At 42.0% G+C, this 18,305-nt stretch overlaps 1 long non-coding RNA gene across 1 annotated transcript in view; it reads right to left on the reverse strand.

The window, feature by feature from the left end:
• Positions 1 to 288: 288 nt before the first annotated feature.
• The window catches only part of LOC308608292, a 105,445-nt gene continuing 87,428 nt past the window's right edge, over positions 289 to 18,305 (reverse strand). Inside the window, exons 3-4 of the long non-coding RNA XR_014014134.1 lie at positions 4,028 to 4,171; positions 289 to 552 (exon numbers count right to left, since the gene is read on the reverse strand). This is a non-coding gene — a long non-coding RNA (uncharacterized lncRNA). The remainder of the gene's footprint in view (positions 553 to 4,027; positions 4,172 to 18,305) is intronic.

The following is an 18,305-nucleotide window of genomic DNA, read 5'->3' on the forward strand; positions in this document are numbered from 1 at the left end:
CAGGCAACATGTATACAAATGAAACAAATTCGAGATAAGCAGACACGGAAGGTAAATGCTTTGCTGGTGTTCACCAATCCGTAGGAAAACCCAGATCAGAAGTGGGAGTTCCAGAAAACCAGGCCAGAACAAAGGACAGAGGGTGGGGAACAGTGGAACAAGTTGTTCTTTCCATGGTGACATCATCAAACTCTTTGTAAGGCCACAGTTTAGATGTTGGTTGATTTTATTTCTCATCTCTTCTTGCCAATGTTATTTCAGAAAATTAACATCATGAATTTGAGTGGAGCTATGTCACATATAAACCTTTTTTTAAAACTCTTGAACCGTAATTTTATACATATATCAAAAAAATTTTTTTCAATGAGGATCCTGTGACTTTTAAAAAATGGCCTACTTTGAAGATTCCCAAAATGTAAGAAAGGTACTAAGTAGGAGTGGTTAGGGAGGAGGCCTGTTTATCTGCAAAACCACAAAAACCGCTCCCTTAGGCATCTACTTGCTTGTTTTCTGATCATTAGTTACTTGAACTTGAGTTAGGGAACTCTTGGTCTGGAGGAACAATGGGAAAGAAAATAGAGAATCAGAAAACCAAAGGGGTAAGCAAATTAGGATTTCAGTGATTTCTAGCTTGACTATTAATGTTATACCATGTTAATTGCTTTGTGGCATTTATCAAAATCTGTTATTATTCAATTCATTTACTAGTCGGTTTATAACCCTCCTCTCAAATGCAAGCCCTGTGAAGTCAGAGAGCTTCCTTGCCTTGTTCAGTGCTCTAATTAATGCCAGAGGTTCATCCAGAGTCTGACACAGGGCAGGTAGAATTCAGGGATGATTTTTGAATGAATAAGTACAGGAACGAATGAAATTCATAATCAATAAATCAATAGAGAATCAACAAGGAATCATTAACAAATAGTGGGTTGGCCAAAAAGTGCCTTTGGTGTTTTTTTGGGTTTTTAAAACATTTTTATTGGAGTATAATTGCTTTATGGTGGTGTGTTAGTTTCTGCTTTATAACAAAGTGAATCAGTTATAGCCTTCGGTTTTTAAGTAAAAATAAAAAATACATTTTTCATTTTCACCAAGAACTTTGTTGAACAAAGTATTCACCCTTTTGTTCCACTAACTTTTGCCATTTTTCAGGCAACTTCATAATTCCATCTTCCCAAAACTTTTTATCTTTTGGAGCAAAGAACTGTTCCAGGTGCCTTTTACAGTCTTCCAGGGAATTGAAATTTTTTCTGTTAAGAGAATTTTGTAAAGACTGAAATAAATGTAAATGCGAAGGTGCAATGCCTGGTGAATACAGGGGATGAATCAGAACTTCCTAGCCAAGCTTTAACAGGTTTTGTCCGGTCATCAAAGAAACATGGGGTCTTGAGTTATCCTGATAGAAGATTATGTGTTTTTTGTTGACTGATTCTGGATGCTTTTCGTCGAGTGCTGCTTTAAGTTGGTCTAATTGGGAGCGGTACTTGTTGGAATTAATCGTTTGGTTTTCTGGAAGGAGTTCATAATAGAGGACTCCCTTGCAACCCCACCATATACACAACATCACCTTCTTTGGATGAAGACCGGCCTTTGGTGTGGTTGGTGGTGGTTCATTTCACTTGCCCCACGATCTCTTCAATTCCACATTGTTGCACAGTATCCACTTTTCATTGGCTGTCACAATGTTTTTTAAAATGGAACGTTTTCATTACGTTTAAGTAGAGAATCGCATGTGAAAATATGGTCAAGAAGGTTTTTTCGCTTAACTTATGTTGAACCCAAACATCAAAGCAATTAACATAACCAAGCTGGTCCTAATGATTTTCAGTGCTTGATTTGGATATTTTGAGTATGTCGGCTATCTCCCGCCTGGTATAACATTGATTGTTCTCAGTTAATGTCTTGATTTGATCGCTATCAACTTCAACTGGTCTACCCGACCGTGGAGCATCATCCAGCGAGAAATCTCAAAACTTCACAAACCACTTTTGAGACATTTGATCAGTCACAGCACCTTCTCCATACACTGCACAAATCTTTTTTTTGCATTTTTACCTTTCTTGAAATAATAAAGCATAACAGGCCAAAAATGTTGCTTTTTTTCTTCCATCTTCAATATTAAAATGGCTACACAAAAATTCACCGATTTTGATGTCTTTTATTAAATGCACACTGATGTGACAACTGTCACAACCTAACAAAATTGTTTCGAATGAAGTTAAAGACAACTAAGTGTTACTAGAGCCATCTTACGGAAAAAAACGGAACGAAACTTTTGGCTAACCCAATACATTAATGGAAAAAAGGATTGCTTTAAAAATTTATGCTCTGTCATTGCAAGCACTCCCACCATACAAAGGCTGAGTGGTCTCTAATATTCCATAACTGAGAAGGAACACACTCCTGAGTCTCTCCCATGGATCATGGTACCCATGACATAGCTATACCCATCACCAACTTTATTGGCATCTTTAAAGATGTTGGTTCTGACTGTTTTCAGTTTTGACTACTATGGAATGATCCTGCAGACTTTTTTATATGTTGTCATTTTTCTGCAACTTTCATCTGAATTACAAAAGTTTCTAAACTAACACTTTGGAATGAGTCATGGAGATAGTGAGAGACAACATTTTATATACCTTCTTATTCTCAATTTGCTGAGGAAGCATTTCTTAAAACTCTATGAGGGGGAAAAAGCCCTACTCCTCAAAACCAGCTGGAACTGAAGAAAAGTTGTTTAAGAAAAGTATTGATTGTCAGCAAAAGATAGAAGTTATTGAGGGTAAGTTTAAGTTTTCATAGTATTATCGTAACCTCATTTTACAAGTAGGGACTTGCAAAGGAATGTGAATAAGGACATTGGGGCAGCATGTATCATTAGGGCTCCTCTGATACCAGTCACTGTGAGGTCAGTACTGGACTATCCTGAGCTCTGATTCAGTCATTCTGAGCCACTTCCTAAAACAAAGCTCCAGCCTCCACCTGCATCAAGAAGAATCAAGTCATCTTGGCCCCAGAGGCCGGGAGGTGCAAGAGTGTCTTTGGGGTCCTGGTAGGAGAAGCCAAGGGTGGGCTGTGTCAACACTGCCTGTTCTCTGTTACCAGAGCTCCAAGTAAAGAGAGGCATTCCAGGGGTGATAAAATTGGGAATAGAGAGAAAAATTAGTGCAATCCTGGAATGCTCAGGCTAGAAGGGACCTTCATTTAATAAATGAGTAAGTGGGACCCAGAGAGGTAAAGTGACTTATAAAAGATGAAATCATGGTAGAAAAACAGATGGCAGGCAGGATACAGGTCCTAAGTGGATAGAAACAGAAGGTCAAGTTTGATGGTGAGCACAGACTTGTCAAATCCTTCTGTCCAATGGAATAGATTCTCCAGGAAGCCCTCATCCTAAAAGTTATTCTCTTTTATTGGCGGGAGTGGGCAGGGGGTTGTCAAAGAGAAAGGAGACGAAAAGAGACTCATATTCCAGCAAATACATAGGAGAAGGTCCAGCAATGGACCTACTCAGGGCTGAGTAGGCATAATTAGGGAAGGCAGTCCCTAAAGTCATTGAAATATAGTTAATGAAACCAGGACATTAAATTCTAAACTTGATGCCACTGCGCCCAGATGCACGGAAGCTTTTGCAAATAGTAGGAAAGCTCTGATCTGTCAATGTGAGCATTCTGATTCTGACCTGCAGGGGACAGAGAGGAGGGGTGGCAGTGACAGAAAACCAGGACAAGGGAGTGAAGGTCTCGATGGGACATGACAGAGACATTGCCTTCAGCCACTGTGGGCTAAGGGTTTCCCAGTGGTACCCAGAGCCTGAAGCTATCACTGGACTACAGCGTATCCCAGGGAGCTTTGGTGGGCGTCGGTTATGCACCCAGGACTGGTCAAGGGGATTGGTGAACTGTACGTACATCATTCCAAACTGGGGCTTCTGTCATTCTCAACTCACCCCTTTAGAGAGTCCCTCATAGCTAAAGAATTGTTAAAGGTAAGCCTTAAACTTTCCCAGTTTGCCAACATTAAATCTTACCAGCTCACAAGATTGGGGAACCCAGAGTGGACATCCATTGGAGACGCTCACTGCACAGAGATGTGTCTGAAGAAGGTCCCCTCCAGCCTAGGTGTGCTGCACAGGACTCGTGCTTCTCTGATGCTCCAGAAAGAGTCAGGGAGCCTAGGTAGGGCAGAAGTTTACAACCAGAAAGAGCATGAGTGTAGAGGTGGGCAGAGCTGGGCAGACCCCTGGGCTCTACATCTGAGTGACCCTGGCCTCTGAGTTCAGTGACCTTCTATTTCCTTATCTGTGTAATTGGGACAGGGTCATTTAAAGACTAAAATAATAAACTGAAAAAGTAGATAAGGCCTTAACACAGTGCCTGGCCAAATCAGAGGTACACATGTTCATTTTCCGTCCTTTATCTGGACAATAAACCTGTGTTCACTTCCCCAAAACTCTTTTTAATTGTGGTAAAAAAACCACATAACATAAAATGTACCATCTTAACCATTTTTAAGTGTACATTTCAGTAGTGTTACGTATATTCGCATTGTTGTACAATCAATCTCCAGAACTATTTTCATCTTGGAAAACTGAACCCCTATAGCAATGAAACAACTTCCCAGTTTCTCCCTTCCCCCCAATTTTTAATTGAAAAGAACATCAATCACTACTTTGAACAGCTGCCTTAGCAGGTTTTTCTGATGAACTAAATTTCTGATTAAAAAAACAAAAACAGAAGCGAAGACATCAGAATTGTTTAACAACTCAAAGTTCATAAAGGAGCGAGTAGTGAATTAAATGTGCCAAGAAGACTGATCTGGTAAAACTCCATTTTAAAAACATCACAAGGGCTCAAAATCACCATGTTATATTCATGCTGCCAAATAGAAGCGTACAGCTTCATTACAAAGACAACATGCAAATATTTCGCAGGTCTATGTGATTGGGGTGGGAGAGAGAACAGGAAGGTCGAGTATACAATAAAGCAGTGTTTTCCAGGCTTCTCTGATGATAAGAATCACCCAAGATACTTGTTAAAACTACAACTTCCTGGGCCCCATCCCAGATTCACTGAATCAGAATCTCCAGGTTGGATTCCAAGTATGAAGTTCTAAAGCAATGATCTTCTAGAGGGTAAGCGATCTGTATCTAAGTACATGTCCATCTTCCAAAAAGCTGCCTGGTGATGCTGATGACAATATAAAACAAGAAACTGAGTACAGCAGCTCCAATCTGTCAGCCCCTGAGAAGTGAACTGAAATGTTTATTCCAAGCACTGAGCTGCAATTAGCCAAAAATGCAGCTAATTGTTAGGGGACACTGTTAGGGGCGCTTGGAACAGAATCAGGGACACAGTGCCTGTAGGATTTGGGTAGAAATGAACTAACAGCACAGGTTCTAAATATAACATGGGGGAGGGGAACAGCCCCCATGCACACCCATGTCTCAGTGACCCTTCAAACTTCCAGAAGAAAAAAGTGTAACTTTTCAAAACATGCTAGAACACGGAGCCAGCCTATAACACATGGCTCTAGGTGTTCTTTGATAGTGAAAACATTACTAGCTTTTCATCAAGATGGCGACTGAAAACAAAGAAAAGCTAAGCACCACCTCCTAGAAAGACGTGCCACTCCCACCTGGGGCAGCTGGTCCCAGGCGCCGGACCCGCTGCAAGCAACCAAGCCAATAAGAAGGAATGATCCTGTGGGTACCAGCGGGAACTGGGCATGGGCACTGAAATGTAAAACCAAACCACAAGAAGAAGTTAACTCTGATTCTGAGCTGGAGCGTAGCTCTGTGGTTTTGTGCCTATAAAGCCCCCAGCCTTGTGCCCCCAGCCTAGCTCCCATTAGGATGGATTCTAAGAGAACCACCCCCATAGGCTTCTACCCTGATTATTCCACACTGTTACAAGTAAGACTTTTTTTTTTTTTTTGCGGTACACGGGCCTCTCACTGTTGTGGCCTCTCCCGTTGTGGAGCACAGGCTCCAGACACGCAGGCTCAGCGGCCATGGCTCACGGGTCTAGCCGCTCCGCGGCATGTGGGATCTTCCCGGACCAGGGCATGAACCCATGTCCCCTGAATCGGCAGGCGGACTCTCAACCACTGCAACACCAGGGAAGCCCCCCAAGTAAGACTTTTAATGCCACCATCCATAGCCATCATCCTTGCTCAATGTTTTTTATTTATTCTCTTGATTTCAATACCTCTGACATTTATCAAAAAAGAAAAATACAAAAGAAACACTTCCTTGCAAAGTTCAATCAATGCTCTCAATTTGCTAAAAGGTTTTTTTTTTTTTAATTTCTGGACATGTCTTTCACTTCCAGTAGTCCAAGCATTGACTCATATTCAATTCATCTTGCCAGATTTTCCATTGCTTTCCTTTCTTCTTGTTGAAGGAACAGTAGACTGTGCTTAACCGAAGTCCTTTAGAAGGCCATGGTGTGGATGGAGGAGAAAGTGGGGATTGTATCAAACCATGTGTGCCACATTTAAAGAAATCCCGTGTGTGTCTAAATTCTAGACAGAGCCACCTGGCCTCAGATAAAACTGCCTGTTTCAGTTCCTGCTTCCTCCAGATCTGCATTAGTGAATTTTGGTGTATCCTTATGAATGAATGCTGTTCAAGTCACTGATAAAGAGCACACACCAGGGCTTCCCTGGTGGCGCAATGGTTGAGAATCTGCCTGCTAATGCAGGGGACACGGGTTCAAGCCCTGGTCTGGGAAGATGCCACATGCCGCGGAGCAGCTAGGCCCGTGAGCCACAACTACTGAGCCTGCACGTCTGGAGCCTGTGCTCCGCAACAAGAGAGGCCGCAATCGTGGGAGGCCCGCGCACCGTGATGAAGAGTGGCCCCCGCTTGCCGCAACTAGAGAAGGCCCTCGCAGAGAAACGAGGACCCAACACAGTCATAAATAAATAAATAAATAAAGGAATTCCTTAAAAAAAAAAAAAAGACACTGACATCCTTAAAGAGTAAAGCTCACTGTGTTGCTGCACGTGTCTGATAAAAAAAAGAAAAGAGCACAAACCATTGTAAATCCCTTTTGCTATTGCAACATTTTATACATCTGCTGCTGCTGGATCGTGGGTCAACTGTAAAGGAAGAATTATTCAAGGTCAGAATATGGAGGGCCAGGAAATCCAGAAAGCATTGAATATGTCTTTGAGGGTCCTTAAGTTTTGAATACGATTCGATTCTCAAAACTGCTCACACTTACAGCATGTTTGCAGTTCCTTAAAATGTACATACTCGATTAAAAATTGTGCCACATTTTCCACAAATACATAGGAAGTGGTCTATCCAGAATAAAGTAGAGTTTTAAGAGTGCTGCATTTCTCTGATAGGACGATCTTAGAAATCACTTGTGGTAGAAGTAACAACTTAAAGGAACACATTTAAAGGCCAAGTCAACCTTTCAAACAACCTAAAAGTAAGATTTGTACTTGGGGAAGGGAAGGCAGATACAGGTATAACTCTACCCTTAGTGTCAAGGAGAAAAGTGATGACAAAAATAATTTTAAACAGCAGAAAGTACATTATTTTTCCAAGCCTTCCCAGTTGTTCTAATTATTCATTGGTCATTGTGTCAAAACAATAGAGATAGAAACCCATATTATTCATAAGGATAGAACTACATATACCAATATTTTTTCTGGATTCCACATAGGAAATGCCTAGGTACAATAATATGAGAGAAAATACTGGGGAAAAATGAACCTAAATCAGTAACTCCTAGAAACAGGGGGGAAAGCTAAGCCAGAGCAAGCATCTGCTCCCGAATTAATCCCACGGAAATTTCTTAAGCTGATATTATGGGAACTGGACTCCCCAGAGAGGGCTGCAGTGATTGGGAAAGTTGTGAGCTGGCCCTAGGGGCAAGGGGCCTGGTGACTCACAGGGTCCCTGGAGCTCCAAAGGGATAAAGACAATGAGAATTCAGCAATGAATATTTATAAAACTTTGCTACATTCCAGGCACTTCACTAGAAGTTTAACCTACATCATCTAATTTAATCCACAATATTCCAATGAGGTACATGCCATTAGTATCCCATTTTACCAGGTTTTACGAGGTAAAGAGAGTTGTTCAAGTTCACACAGCTAGTTAGTAGCACTCCTGTTCATGGTAGAACTTGCTGGGTCTTCTTAATGTTACACAGCGTCCACTACCTTGTACACACTAGATTACCCACAAGGACGTGCTATATAGCACAGGGAGCTATACTCAATATCCTGTACACAGTCCAGAGCGCCAGAGCTCTGTGCTCCTACCATTTTGAACTTCATGTTCCTGTCAAACAGGCGTGTTGCTCCCGGGTTCAGAAGACCCTTCCCCATTTCACCTTTGCTACCCAGCCTCTACCTACGTTTCAATCTCAGCTCTAATGCCTCCTCCTCTGGGAGGCTTCTCTCCCTAGTATTCCCACCGTATCTTACTGTTCTCAGTCATGGGACTTAACTCCCAGGAATCTGAGCGCCTGATGACTTGTGATTTTACCCCAGAAGACTTACTCTCTTTGAAGGCATGAATCAATGCTGCTCACTCTTGTACCCCTGGGGCTCAGCACGGTGTCTGATACACAGCAGGTGCTCAAAAAATATCCCTTGAATGAATGCATCACCTAACTACTCCATTTACTGTTGAGGAAACAAAACTTCAGAAGGGTCTGTAGCTTGCCCCATGCCACACAGGACGCTGGAGCACAGACATGGAGCACAGGGTCTCCGAAGCCCTGGCTGGGGCTCCTTCTACTTTGCTGCTGCCACCCTCTTACCCAGAATGTCTCAGTTCCCCCTTCACCACCTCAGTCCTCCCATCCTTGGGGCCCCAGCTCTGTGCCCTCCTTGCTGACACTGACCTCGGAAGGCCTGTTCAAGGTCACATTTTTCAGATAATTGATCACAGGCTACTTGGCGTTAGAAATTCCACTGTGGTTACCAACTGCTTCTAAACCTCTTCTACCCAGAGCTAGTGCTCGGCTGCACCCCTAGATGCACCCCCACTTCACTTGTAGCCTGTAGCAGGGCTCAGGTCAATGTTAATCTGATTTTGCAGCACCAGGCAAAACACAGACAACACTTCCTCTTTCCAAGGGTAATAACAGTGAAACAATAAATGGAGAGCTCTCCACCCACAAGACGGCCTGGGACGGCAACATGGATCCTCATTCCCTCTTCTTGCCTCAGTTCTGAGAATGGCAACACTTAATACCCAGCAACATTAGTCCTGTGTTTCCTGACACCTGGCCCCTCCCTCACTGTATATACTGATTTAAGGAGGGGCCTCCGCCATCTCTGTTATTCATACCCATCACTTCCCTTGCCTGTTAGCTATTCTCCAAATTGAGCTAATCAAGCCAATTCATCAGATTACCTCCGGAAACACTGCAGGCTGGTCAAGGGATGAGAACAAATAACATAGAGATTTCAAAGCCATTACCAAGTGATCTGCTAAAGGAAGGAAACTGAACAAAAAGGAGAGGAAGAACTTCAACGAAGCCATTGAAACGGCCCCAGGAGTAATGTAACACAGATGCCAGCAGACAGGAAAGGGCACAGAAAGCCAAGTAGCCGAGGTTGGTGACCCTGTTCATATGAGTTGTCCCTCTGACCCTAAGTCAAGAAAAATAAAAGAGTAAAGCACAGTCTGCCATATATACATTGTCCCAAAGAAGAGGAAATATTAAAATATATTATTGGAGGGTAAAAAAGCCTGGCTTCAGGAGAAAAATCTTGGCCCATTTCGTTCCTCTGTTACATGGTAAACACGTTCATTCATCATCTAGCCACCCTATCTCTTTGGAATTCCATGAAACACTGCCTACTTCATCTTGAAATATCTGTGCTTGGAGCAGAATGTGCAGTTTAAGCACAAAAGCTTTAAAATGCCACAGGAGTAATATCAAAAATCAGCTTAAGAACTTAATGCAACCAGAAAAAAAGACCAATAAATCTCAGGTCTGAGTGCATGTGCATTTTAATAAGAGAATTCTTGCGTACAGTATTACAGTTTTGCTTGCCAAACATAAGACACATTCCTGTGTCCTATGCTCATAATTGTAATAAAAGGTCTTACTGTAAACGGTACAGGCACGAGCAGAAGGGGCATTTTGGATTAAGGACTTTTATGAAGGAGGCTGACTTACGGTTGCTAGGAAAACTTACCATTGATTTTCCAGCTCAAATCCTGCATTTGAAGCTAGGCAGGTGAGTCTTGCTTTCTTACATTTTTTTTTCAAACAGTTTTCGGTTTTTTAAAATGCTTATTATGTGGAAAGATGTTCTCATCTTTTTACTCCCCTGCCCTTATTTTTTACTTGATTGGAGACGCGGTATTTACATTGATATTCATCCACACAATTATCTCTAAGTGCTTAGGAATGCTCAGATGGTCTTTTCGGGGTTGGAGAAAATAACATTTTCTTCCGAACCGTCACTTCGGAAACACAAGTTCCCATTCGACATTGCAGCAGGTGATGGGAAAACACTGTAGCATCTTGGATCCTGGAGGCGTGGAAGAAGGCAGACTGCCCTTGGCTCCCAAGGTCAAAGGCAAGCTGATAGCAGGGCACTGGGCCAGGAGGCTCTTCTGGGCTAGGAGTTGGCTCTCCTGCATCCCCACGTGGATGGGACAGGGTCAGAGCAAAAGTTATTTACATACCATTGCAATTGAAATGTCCTATCAGATGGCAACATGGTCCATGGACAGAGGAGGGAAATAGACAAAGGATTTTCTGCTCCTGATCATGAGTAAATGACCTTTACTTTAGGAGGAAGTCAAGGTGAGTTACTTAGTCTCTACTTTCTGTGATTGGAAAAGCACACAGATACACACACACACACACACACCCTTAACTGTTAAAAGAATAAGACAGTACTTCGAACGCTTGCCTTCCACCCCTAGAAAGTCCAGGAAAGGACAACATGGCCATCACAGGCACCCAGGACAAAGCACTGGGAAAGTCACACTATTGAAACCTTGCATAGGTCCCTTGCATGTCATTAAAGGCAGAAAGTTTGAAATGGAATCAGAACCTTATACAGGAAAGGGGAATAAGGTCCAACACCCCATGGGCTCAGGAGTTAGCCCCAGTGACCCTGCCCAAGGGCCTGAGTGGCAGTTTTGAAATTAATAAAACTCATCTTCTTTCTTGGACTTTCAAAGCACATCATCACTGTTGGTGTGTGGGTATGGGGAGTGGGGGTGGTGTATGTTGAGAGAACCCAATACTTCCTATCAATCCCCTCTGAACTCATAAGCAAGCGCTTGTTTACAGGAAAGGAAAAAGTGGCTTTTTAAAATCACCTTTTATTGACAAAACAAAACATACAAAGTATATATCATTGATCAACTGTCTGACAGCTCAAAATCAAAAGGGGAAAACCAGAGAGGAGAAGAACATTGGCTGGGGAAAAGCCAGCAGAATTGGCCAAAATGCCAAGTGCTAAGTCATTATCTCTTCTGATCCCCAGAGGTGAGGGAGCAGGATCCCATTTGTTAGCTCTATTGCATTGATTTCCAGACTCATAGAAGTTTGTCTCCAGAAGGACCCTGAACAGTGCCAAGTCCCTCCCTCTCATTTATTATTGAGAAAGCTGAGCCCCGCTAGGTCTTGGGGTTTTAGGAATTTCTCAATCTTAAGGTGGTAACGAAGCGACCAGAGCCCCAGGTTCCCGGCTCTACGTCTGTAATATGTGACAACAGCGAGAGCTGGGGTGTGAGGACAAGAACCCACTCCCAGTCTCGTCCTGTGGAAGTTATGGAGATATGTCCTGTCCCTATTTAGTGGTGAAGAGCACTGCTGTAGGACTTTGACCTTTGAATACTTTTGATGACCTGCACCCTTATTTTACAGATGCAGAAACTGCATTCAAGAGCTGACGTGACTCATCACAGTCACCTGACTCATAAGTGACACTAAATTTTACTCTGCTGCTTCCTCTTTCTGCCTTGTCAAATGCTTGAAAAATAGACCCAAGGCACAGGTCTGCTCACTACACAGACACGTAAACCTTACAAAGATAAAAAGAAAGAAAACATACAGAAAGCTCCTATAACCCTTGACAAGCTGTAGTGAGTCTGACCCACCACACACACACACACACACACACACCACACTTCACTATTAAAACAATTGAACAGTACTCAGAATGCTTATCTTACATCAATTTTCTATGTGAAGGCCAACGTTTATTCTTGTAGTGCAAATTGAATTAAAATTGAAGTTCTTCAAAGAACTACATGACGCCATTCTGATTCACAGACTATTGTTACTGCCATGTACCTCTTTAACTTTCAGGAATGTCTGAAACTCACACTCCTTAGTGGAAAAGGAAGATGAAGTAGCTATCATTACAGTCTACTGGCAAGTGTCCATAATTTAACGTTTCCATCAAGTCATGACTCATCTCTATTTCCCTGGCATTTCTTGCTTGAAAATGCATCTGACCCCAGGCAAGCACCAAGCCCTTGTCTGCATGCTTGTAGCCTTTCTGCTCCAAGCAGAGGATTCAAGGTCCGCTCCCAGAGGCCAGCTGGGACAGCGGCAGTAACCCCAACCAGGGCGTCTGGTCTCCAAGCTGTGCTCAGAGCTGATTTATATCATGTAAATGGATGTTTCAATAAAGAGATTGGTACATTAGCCAAAACTCAGGGACACGTAAAACGTATTAGGTGATTTATCGTCCAACAAGCTTCTTGTGGCGAAGGCAGCTAGAGAAACACTTCCAAAATAAATGTCATTTCAATTCTTAATCTAAAAAGAATCATCATAACCACCACTAGTTTTCCCGTTTACAATTCTGCATTAGCATCTCTAATGGAGCAGGATACTCTAAAACTGGAACGACCTCTGCCCTTGCCAATACCAGTTTTAGGGAAAGTTCCGCACTGTTCAACATTATAATCACATCTCTCAAAGGTACAAAAGTCCCATCAATTCCCTGGAGTTACAGAAACCTGAATATTTGGCATTACTGTGTATACTGTAGTAGTACACTTTCAATCAATAATAATTGCCATTGCTAAAAACAATATTTAATGGGGGTATATTTTTAATCACGTTTAAAGTACCCATGACATTGCATTTTGGAAATAAAAGAGAATGGAAAAATCTCTCATTCCCTGCAGAACCATCATTCTGAGTAACTAGCTCTAGGGAAAAAAATGATGCAATCGAATTAGTAGTAAAAAAATCAACTGCAGTAATATGAACTTTTAATTTTTTTCATTTGAAAAAAGAGGTACAGATGCTCATGCAGGTGATAGAAAGTTCTGCTGGGAGCAATTGCCAATAGCAGATAATACTTGAGAACTTTCTGTATTCAATTCAGCAGAGTATTATCTACCATCAAGGCTACCGCTGGCCTCTTGCAGCCTTTGTGCTAATTAGAAAAAGATGTTCTCTGTTTGTTGGAAGATTTTTAATCACAATTTCAATTTCAGTGCTTGTGATTGGTCTGTTCATATTTTCTATGTACCAAAATGTTCATTGCAGCTCTATTTACAATAGCCAGGAGATGGAAGCAACCTAAGTGTCCATCATGGGATGAATGGATAAAGAAGATGTGGCACATATATACAATGGAATATTACTCAGCCATAAAAAGAAATGAAATTGAGTTATTTGTAGTGAGGTGGATGGACCTAGAGTCTGTCATATGAGTGAAGTAAGTCAGAAAGAGAAAGACAAATACCATATGCTAACACATATATACGGAATCTAAGAAAAAAAAATGTCATGAAGAACCTAGGGTAAGACAGGAATAAAGACACAGACCTACTAGAGAATGCACTTGAGGATATGGGGAGGGGGAAGGGTAAGCTGGGACAAAGTGAGAGAGTGGCATGGACATATATACACTACCAAACGTAAGGTAGATAGCTAGTGGGAAGCAGCCACATAGCACAGGGAGATCAGCTCGGTGCTTTGTGACCACCTAGAGGGGTGGGATAGGGAGGGTGGGAGGGAGGGAGACGCAAGAGGGAGGAGATATGAGGATATATGTATATGTATAACTGATTCACTTTGTTATAAAGCAGAAACTAACACACCATTGTAAAGCAATTATACTCCAATAAAGATGTTATAAAAATTAATTAATTAATTAATTATTTTTAAAAAAGACGTTCTCTGGCCTCACTCCCCCTCCTTCACCCAACCCTGCGGTCTATGCAGGTACACGCCCTCGGGAGCTGAATGCCAGCTGGATTCCAGCCTCCCCCCACCTCAGACAGAAACCCTGGTGCAAAACCAAAATGTATACTCCTCTATGAAGGCCTTGGCCCTAGAAGTAAAGAAATTAAGGAACAGATCAATAAATTATGGTCTATCCATATGATGGAATATTAGGAAGTCATCAAAATGGTATTTAAATATTCAAACTATTCTTTAACTATTGATATATCAGGGTAATATTTATGATATAATGTTAAGTTAGAAAAAAATGCAATAGGATATCAACTTAATGAACAAATTATCAGACGTAAATAAGATGAGGTATACACCAAAATGTTAATAATTATTACCTCCAATTATGGCTACCTAATTATTTTTGTATTAATAAATGTCTGCATTTGAAAGATTTTCTTCAATGAGCATGAACTGTATCTTCAGTAGAAATCAACTGGAAATAACAAAGACATATCTATAATCCCATCTGCTTTTCAATCCAGGAAATAATATCATCTAGTTACTTATTTTGATTCAAAACCTTTCAAATTAAGGACACATAGGGATGCTGAAGTAACAAGACAGCAACTGATTGTTTCTCCAAGGCTATGATCCCCCTTAAGGATAGAGAAGAAATCTATAGTGGTTTAAAAAAGAAGAAAAGTGCAGTTTAAACCAGGGGATAAAGGTTTGAATCCTACCTTCAGTAGCCATTACTATATGACCTTGGAAAAATTATTTAACCTCTTTGATTTTGTTTCTCCTTTTATATGATGGGGTTAATCATTTCTACCTTGAAGACTGCTCTGAGCATAAAATTAGCTGATGGTATAGTGAGCTGGTACTTAATAGAGACATGTAATTTAGGTCTTGTTTCAATGATCTCATATACCTCACCTGTCCCCTAGCCTACAGCCCTGCACATAGTAGGGGCTCAGTATATGCTACAATCAATGTGTTGCACTAGGTTTAAAAGAAGCCTGATCGTCTCAGAGAGGAAATCTCAAATGTTATATGGCTGGGTGAGACCTATAGGAATTGCCTTGATAGAACAGACCTTAGGTTGGGTTGCCAAGAACAGAGATTCTCTGAAAGACCACCGCCTCCACTCCTGACCATTTGTTTGGACTGTTTGTTCTGTGTGTTAATATATGGTGTCAGCCTCTGGGTCTCTGCACCCTTCGTGGATGGACATTTAAAAGCATAGTTCTCACTTTGTAGGAAAGAAAACTCAGAGCCGATGGATGAATGTGGAATCCATTGCAAGCCCTTTTTATGAATCAACAAGCCCCGCCACCCTCGGACTATTTGTAAGAATAATGACAAACACATGTACTTCCTAGGTGCCGGGCACTGTTTCAAGCACCTCACTACACCAGCCCATTTAATACCTGCGGATCTCAGCAGAAACTCACCTGAAAGGACAGAACCTCTGTAAGGTTTAAATCCATAAATGTTCTGAGTTCTAACAGGAAGAGGAATTTGCAGTGATGCCAGGAAAGGACAAGACAGCAGGCCAACTCCTCCCTCAGACCACGGGGTTAGGGGCTACTCATCACGTGGGTTCAGGCAGCCCAGGGGACAAGACATTAAAAGTTAGATAAGCTCTTTGGGGCCATAACGTAGCTTTTGTAGTTTAAGAGGTTTCAGGGCTCATATTTAAACTCCTTCCATGCTTCAACTCCTATACATACATTTAGACTTTTAACTTAGAATCCTAACAATTTTCACGTCATCTTAGTTTTCTCTTAACTCTTCCTGCCATTTTTGCTTATGTTCATTTTGAAAATACCAGCCTATCTGCGGGGAAGTGTTCAGGGCTAAGGGCCAGGACCAGGCGTGTTCTCCCACCCCACCCTGACCCCCTGTCACTTGGGGCAAATTAGGGAAGAGGAGGCCACCTCCCCCAGGGCAGAGCTGCAGAGGTGACAGCCAGGGACGCGTTCACTGTGAAACTAATGAAATTAAGTGACAGGCTCCCACTTGCCTGGGATCTTTCCAAAACCGTGCACCAAATTCTACAGTATTCACTTATTTGCTTTCCTATATTTGTGCTCCCAGACTGCACAAGCTCCAGGCCGCACAAACCTGGATCCACTGCGGGTGACCGGGCAAATCAGGTGAGAATACACGGGAAGACAAACTCTGGGCGGAGGCATCGGCCTCCGTCTCCTGGAAGGCTCTGGACGCTCCCGCAAAGGGTCTGGTGTTATTTTAAGAGTTGGACTTGGTCCTGTCCACCCCATCAGCAAGGAGTTATTTTTAGCCTTTTATTGTTTTATTTATTGACGATTGATATCTGAACAAGGTGGTAAAGGCTTCTTTAGCAGCAGAGGCAGCTTGCCTTCTGGTCATCCTGAAAGATATGATGGAGCAGGGCTGGTGCCTCAGAGAATAAGCTCTACCTGAGCAGCACTAAAGAAGCCTTAAGAAGGAAAAAGAAGAGGAAGGCAGTGCTTCCAACAAATGGGTGCTCTTTGCCTGTAACCCAGCAAGGCCCTCTGTGCCCTGAGGTGGAGGCGGGTGCTTAGCCAGGCAGCTGAGTCCTTAGAAACCATCTCTAAGGGGTGGTGTAAGCCTCTAAATTATTAGCATCTCCCCAGTTCTGACACCCTGGACAATACTGCTTTGGGTGTATGTTGCAGAGAATGAGGGAGAGGGGTGGTGAACATCTTAGAAGAACAAACAAACAAAACCCTGAAGGTGATTTCGCAGAACACCCAAGGCCCTCATTTGCATTCGTTTATCCACCTGCTCCTGACTCTGGAATGTTCCTAGAAACTCCTCCCTCTGCCTTTTAGCATCCCAGTTGCTAGCGTTAATAAAATGGTCTTTTTCAGAAAAAGGAGGATAACATTTTTTATATTCAGTATTATGACAACCACATACATATTTTATGTACCCAGGAAGAAAATACATCAATGTTCTAACAGCAATTATATTAGAATGGGGATTTTTTTCCCAAATTTTCTTTAATATACATGGTTATTTTATAATATAAAAGGGACATAATAAACTTGGGAGGGGAGAACATTTTATTAGTGGTTCCATCCCCAGTACTTGGCCTGCTGGGAAGCATTAACATATGCTGTTTGAGGATAAATCAGGAGCTTGGGATCAATATACACACACTACTATATACAAGATAGAGAACCAACAAGGACCTACTGTATAGCACAGGGAACTCTACTCAATACTCTGTAATGACCTATATGAGAAAAGAATCTGAAAAAGAATGAATATATGTATATGTATAACTGAATCACTTTGCTGTACACCTAAAACTAACACAACATTGTAAATCAACTATACCCCAACAAATTTTTTTTAAAATATGCCGATTGAAATGAATAATCCATAGGAAGAGATAAGGCTACCAGGCTGGTCAACAGCACTTTGACGAATCAACCCAACTTGGTAGAAGACTGCTCCTCCTCTTCTAAAACTATTTTCATTAGATTCTTGCTCTATATAATTATTTTCCTGGCCATTTGTCCAGTAAAAAGGTAAAACCTGAAGAACACACCATGATGCTATTTAAAGTGACAACATAGAAATTAATTTTTTCCTAAAATCCCTCAGGCATTTTGAACCACCTAAGTTTGTATGCAAAGTTGATTTTTGATTCTTCAGCTTTTTCGTTACTATTATTCATTTGCACAACAGAAAACATTTGCCTCTCATTTCAACCAGATGTGGCAAATATCAACTCAAGCCAAGTCAGCAACAAAAATTCTGATTTAATTCCAACCACCCGAGGTTCCCCTCCATGGGAGAAGTTGGCTTGGCAAACCTTGTGTATTTATGTGAAATACTATACCCTAGAAAAGGGGGAAACACCTGTCTTGGGGGGAAAAAAGAAAGAGAGAGACAAGCTGAAGCCATGTTTATTAAAGTTTCCTTATCTTGCTACCGAGACCAGCTGAGGTCACCTGCCCTGGTGATGCTAAGCCAAGGCCAATTTCAACAACCTTGTCATCAGTCTGACTGTTCCCTATCTTTCCTCTCCCTCCAGTGGCTCCTCTCCCTTGGGTTGGTTTCTCCCTGTCTCTGCCTAGGCCAGGCGTCCATGGTTAGCAGGCCTCTGGTTCCTTCGGTTCCCACAAGAAAAGAAGGGCATATACA

The sequence above is a fragment of the Mesoplodon bidens genome (genome assembly GCF_964165515.1).
Source record: "Mesoplodon bidens genome assembly, chromosome: 20".
NCBI lineage: Eukaryota > Metazoa > Chordata > Mammalia > Artiodactyla > Ziphiidae > Mesoplodon > Mesoplodon bidens.